We start from the raw sequence: 5,975 nt of genomic DNA, 5'->3' as shown, positions 1-5,975 counted from the left end.
AGGGTGGTGGTGTCGTACATGGTCGTGGTCATGCAAACTACAGCCAGTACAGGCTGTGTACTCGTAGAGATATGTGTGTGCAGCCAAACAGTTTTTACTGTGCGTAAAACTCGCTCCGGACTCAACCACATCTGTGTGCGTGCGTGTGTGGTGAGAGTGACATGATACTGACACAGTGACAGCATGCATGATGTAAACCTGCGCTGCATGCAGTCAACTACATACTAGTTTACTGGCTATACGAGCGCTACTACCGCTAGTATAGTGCGGTCAACCACGCAGTAGATCCACACGACCACAGCTAGCGCTAGCTGCGGCAAGTCGGGGGAAACGCGCAGGCTACATAATATAATATTTTGTAGACTGTTTATTTGCTACCCCAGCGCAGAAGAGCGAAGGACATGAGCATTTCTTGCACCGACCGTCCGCGGAGTGCACCTGGCTCTCCGGAAATGCTCCGTGAACACCGTCATTGCGACATTGGGCAAGAGGTGTTTTTCAGTTTCGCTAGAATTCAGTCATACATGTACAATTTTTGAATTACATCATAGACCAAATTCTTCCCCTTTGCCTGCTGCGCCAACACTCCAGACAACCGATGTCAGCCAGCAGACTGAACTTCTCATCGTCTTCTGTCCTGAAGTCAGTGAAGAGTGGATTGGCTGATCGTGAACAACGGACATAGTCCTACATGTAATGTAGGTGAATACGAGTAGTACTGAGAAGAAGGTTTGAGGGAAACCTTGGTCTTGGATCTGAACTTCTGAAGTCGGCAGACTCATCGGATGAGTAGATCTTATTCTACATCATTCTACAACTTCGACAAGTACAGTGAAGTAGTCGTCCTGGGAAGTGGGCTACCTTTGCACATGCACTTGCATGCACTGACTGTTGAATGATTGATCTACCATCTACAAAAGTACAAAGTACAGTACATGTAAGTACAGTCATGATCACAAAAGGCGATCGATTGTAGCCACACTTGAGGTGGGTCGGTAGATGTGGGCCGGCCCGCACAGGTACTCGGCAGACAGCTGCAGATGGCATCGTGGCTGCATGAACTGATTACAGCTGTAGTGTAGGTGGAGTCGACAAAATTAATACAATAACTATTATGACTGTGTCACCATAGTAAAGGTTCTCATTATTTGTGGTGGTCGTGTCATGTGATGGTGAACGTAACAAAAAAAGTCGTTGTCCGTGACAATAGTCAATAGCTAGTGATGGACTTGGGGAGTTGCCTTTATTAGCTGGATCGCGGTCAAGTGGACCACGCGTCATGAACTGCCCATAGAACAAGGTCAGGACACTGCAAGGATTAGTTTACAAAATAATACACTATACTGTAGGCATAGTTTCTAAAAATTAGCAACACGTATGCTAAGTGCAAGGTTGCAAGTCATTGTACTTGGACATAATTGTGGTCGACCTGGCCTGTCCACTTCTTCTACGGCATTGCTCCAAACCTTCGCAGGAATTATATCACCTGCGGCATCAGCTAGCTGTAACTCCTACAAAGTACAAGTACATTGCACATAGTCATTGTACATGACTTTAACTTAGTAAATGTCCCATAGAGAGAGAGAGAGGGGTATGTGCTCGTACTGCACGGTAGAGGTTTGTAACAGTCATGTTATCTTCCCGTTCCCTGCACTAGTACTAGTAGCAGTGCCTATTGGTGAGTTGTTTTGCTCTCAGCTAGCTGATATTAGCACGCGTAGCATTTCTTTTTCTTTCCAGGTTCGTATATCGTGTCGATCATACATTCACGAGTTCCAGCTATCCTGAGCTCATGAGGGAAACTTCGGAGGGAACCAGCTCACGGTCGAGGCTCGGACGCTCTCATGAAGCTGCCCGGAAGGGCGGAGCTTTGCTCGAGAGGGCATATCGGCAGGCGATGAACAAAGTGGGAATCAAATCTCGTTAATTCATTCAGGCGCGTCACTAATTAGATGACGAGGCATTTGGCTACCGAGAGTCATACTCATAGTTACTCCCGCCGTTTACCCGCGCCGTTGGGATCCACCGAGTTAGGTTCTATTGTACGCTACACTAAGTGTATAATTATAACCCCATAGAACGAATACTCCTGAGCACACCCGGGTACCCGCGACTGGTGACCCTGCATCTCAATCGCTATTTTACAGTATTCTGTGTCCATTCTGTGTCCATATATAAATGTCCCTGGTTTCTTGTTCTTCCAAAATATGACTCGTCCGTGATGCCCAGTCACAGTAGCTGCCCACAGCAGTGTGCATAATTATTATCTTTACCTCAAGCAAAATCTATGATAACTGGAAAACGTGTTGAAAGACACGAGTGATCAGGAATCTGGCGGGCCCAAACCTGGCTGCGAGTTGGAGCTATCACCTACATGTACATTTGTACACTGGTCTAGACTGTTTGTTCAGTGGTTGGGTAGCAGGAAATCGTTGCATGCTTAGTGGCCTAGCCGATTTACTATCCTCAACTTCTCAAGTCAAGGCACGGATACAGTGCACTGAGTCTGTACAAATGCTTCTACTTTTAAAAGTTCGACCATTTCAAGTTTTATCTCCTTCTCTACACAGGCAGACAGGCATAGTGGGATGGTCTAAGACCATGATGGCGAAACAGAGGGTACCAGGTTCGAGTCCTGCTTGGAAGCGGAAGGATTTTTTCCAGCCGTTCTGCGACCCACAGAGAACTTTTAAAAAAAAATATAAAAAAGAAGAACTTAGAAGCCGTGGTGAGGCTTCCTGCAGCTTCATTCGTAGGAAAAAATGGTGTCAGAGCAGACTCGCTCTCTTCCCATTCACTCTGCAAACTCGAACTCATTTCTCAATCAATTTATACAACGTTTCGGCAAGCTTGCACACCATTGGCATTGCGTAACTTTCCCATTCACTCTGCAAACTCGAACTCATTTCTCAATCAATTTTTACGTTTCGGCAAGCTTGCACACCATTGGCATTGCGTACCTGATGAGGGCAATTTTGTCGAAACGTTGTAAAAATTGATTGAGAAATGAGTTCGAGTTTGCAGAGTGAATGGGAGGAGAGCGAGTCTGCTCTGAAACCTATTTTTCCTAAAAAAAAAAAGAAGAAGAAAGTGGTACTGTACCATGCCAGCCGGCTATTATCAAATGAAGCTTCGTCTTTTTGTGAGAGCTTGGACAATCCACTTGTCCAGGCAAGAAGGCAGCAATGCCTGTTCATTCTGGCGAAGTAAAATAAAATATACCAACCAACCAACCAACCAAGTAGTACTATACATGTATGCAGGGTATTATTAAAATTGCCAAGCATGCCCCATGTAAAACAGTTACTGCTATAAAAGTCTGTACGTCGCTGCAGTGCTAACGCTACTGCATGACTGACGGTCTGTGCACGTCACTGCACGGAGTGCATCATTTTCCACAGCTTTGCACATGAACGCTACGTAGACTCTCCTCACTCACCAGCACTCGTACTCATGCTCACGCAATGTGGATTAGCGGCGTAAATAATCGTGACACATGCTGACTTCCTGGGAAACGTCGTTGACAGATAATACGCTGTCATTCTAAGTTTGCCTGTCACTGTGCAGTGTGTGTCAGCTCCTGGCTGATGGGGCAGGCCCCTAGGCCAGACAAGGGTTTGTAAAAGGGGACAGCAGGACATCAACTGGGCTTGACACCGCTCAGCTGTCTCGACTCTTTTAGTCTGGTCTCCAACTGTGAAGGCTTGCCGCTTGGTACATGATTGTAAATGTACATACCGGGAGATACAATGACGTGTGCGGCTATGTAGCAAGCCGTTTCAGGTAGATCTCTACATGTACATAATAATAATATTATTGTAAGTCACTACTAGCTGCACTCATCCAGACGTCGACCCATCACTAACAGAAGAATGCAGAAGAAGGGAGCAGGGAGACAACAGACTGAAATGCCAACCACTAGCGCCATCTTACCAAGCGTATGCAAGGTTCAAGCCATTCCCTGGAAAGTCCTGTAAAAACCATTCCAAGTAATACAATGTCATGTAGTGACAATGGACACGTGACTAAAGCCAAGGGCCACAGTCATAATCATAAATATACAGTCATAATCATTTAGCAAGCAAGTGATGACAAGAAAGTTACTGGATGATGACGAAACTAGTAAGACTATTGGACATACCGTCGTCGAGTTGTAGTAAGGCCGGTATGTCCAATAGTCTTACTTCAAGTACTGCTCAAAACGGGTTTATTCAAACAATACGAAATGGAAAGAAGGAAGAAAAACCAAAGATACAAGGGATGAAACTCGACGATTTTTTTTATTTTTTATTTTTTTTTTAATGTTTATTTGAATTCGGATAGCTCAACAGTACAGAAGTACAACTACAAAGAGTACCGAATAGAAGGCCCCGAGAACGGGAAACCAAAAAACAAAAAAAAACAAAAACAAAAAACAGCAACATCAAGTTACTGATTATGCACATTGCTTGAAAGCAAATCACAACAATGATTAAGAGTTAAGCTGTCTTTTAGCCAAATAGCCAATTTGACGCGGAAATCTGCGATAGTAGTGCAGGACTTCAGGTCGTCTGGTAAATAATTCCAAACAAGAGCCGATTTACTTGAAAAGGACAGAAAGCCAGACATAGATCTATAGCGATTGATACTCATGTTATGAGTTGTAGAGCCGCGAGTAGTTCGGGTAGACGTACAGATGGGAAAGAGGGACTGCAAGCAAACAGCCGGCTTAATACAGTAACAGTGGAAAATGAATACAAGGAACAAAAATACTGATCGATATTGGAAAGAGGAAACATTGAGGTGGTGAAGAAGTGGCGTGATATTAGCTTGGGGTGATGCGCCACAAGCAACTCGTACAGCGCGCCGGTGGAGTGAGGCTAGCTTGTTTCTATTTTTAGCGGATATAAACGAAAGGTATACAGGGAGAGCATATTCTAGATCAGGCTGAATAACACCGACAACGAAAGTACGGCGGGCAAACAGGTTCATCTGGCGGAAAGATCGACGCAGTACACCGATCTTCCGTGAGGCTTTCCGGACGACATTGTTAATGTGTTGGTCAAAGGACAGCTTATTGTCAACAACGACTCCTAAGCATCTGGTGCTTTCCACTTCCCCTAGCGTAACATTTGACAAGGTGATTTGCAGTTGTTGCCTTTGTTGTTGTTGCTGACTCCCTGTGGCACGTTTGGGATGGATTTGCATGACAACGGTTTTGTCGGTATTTATCTGCATACCAATGGAGCCAAGGTGGTTGTTTAGTATCTCCAGTGCCGATGACAACTTGGCTTCGGAACGCGCCTTCGACGGATCACTAGAGTAGACGGTCTTGTCATCTGCGAACATCAGTAATTTTGAACCCGCTGTCTCCGCAAGCCGGGGAAGGTCCCTCAGGTAGACATTAAAGAGGGTAGGGCCTAAAATACTTCCCTGAGGAACTCCTCGAGACACTGCAAGACTTGAAGACTGGCTGGCTTGCGTGACGACACGCTGAGATCTCCCGGCGAGGTACGACGCAAACCAACGCAGGGCGCTTGCATGTACACCCATGCCATGGAGCGCAACGAGTAACTGTTGATGCTGGACGCGATCAAACGCCTTGCTGAGGTCGACAAAGGCTACACTGGTAGTCTCTCCGCGGTCCTGGGCCAGTTTCCAATCATTTACAGCAAGTGTGAGCAGTTGTGTCGTGGAACGAGCTGGTCGGAACCCAAATTGGTGATCGTGGAGGTGATTTTCGATGGTCAAACTGTCACATACCTGATTTAGAACCAGGCGTTCCAGAGTCTTAGCCAGAATCGACGTGAGTGACACAGGACGATAGTTCGAAGGAGAAGTAGGATCGCCCTTACGGGATTTCAATATCGGCGTGACATTAGCCAACTTGATTTGTGTCGGGAACACAACAGTGCACAAAGAGGTATTAAATATTAGGGTGAGGGAGAAGGCGATAACTGGTGCAACGGCCTTCAGGATGCTCGGGAGGAGACCAT

The sequence above is a fragment of the Sycon ciliatum genome, chromosome 1, assembly GCF_964019385.1.
Source record: "Sycon ciliatum chromosome 1, ocSycCili1.1, whole genome shotgun sequence".
In the NCBI taxonomy this organism is placed as follows: Eukaryota; Metazoa; Porifera; class Calcarea; order Leucosolenida; family Sycettidae; genus Sycon; species Sycon ciliatum.
This window is presented reverse-complemented; position numbering follows the sequence as displayed.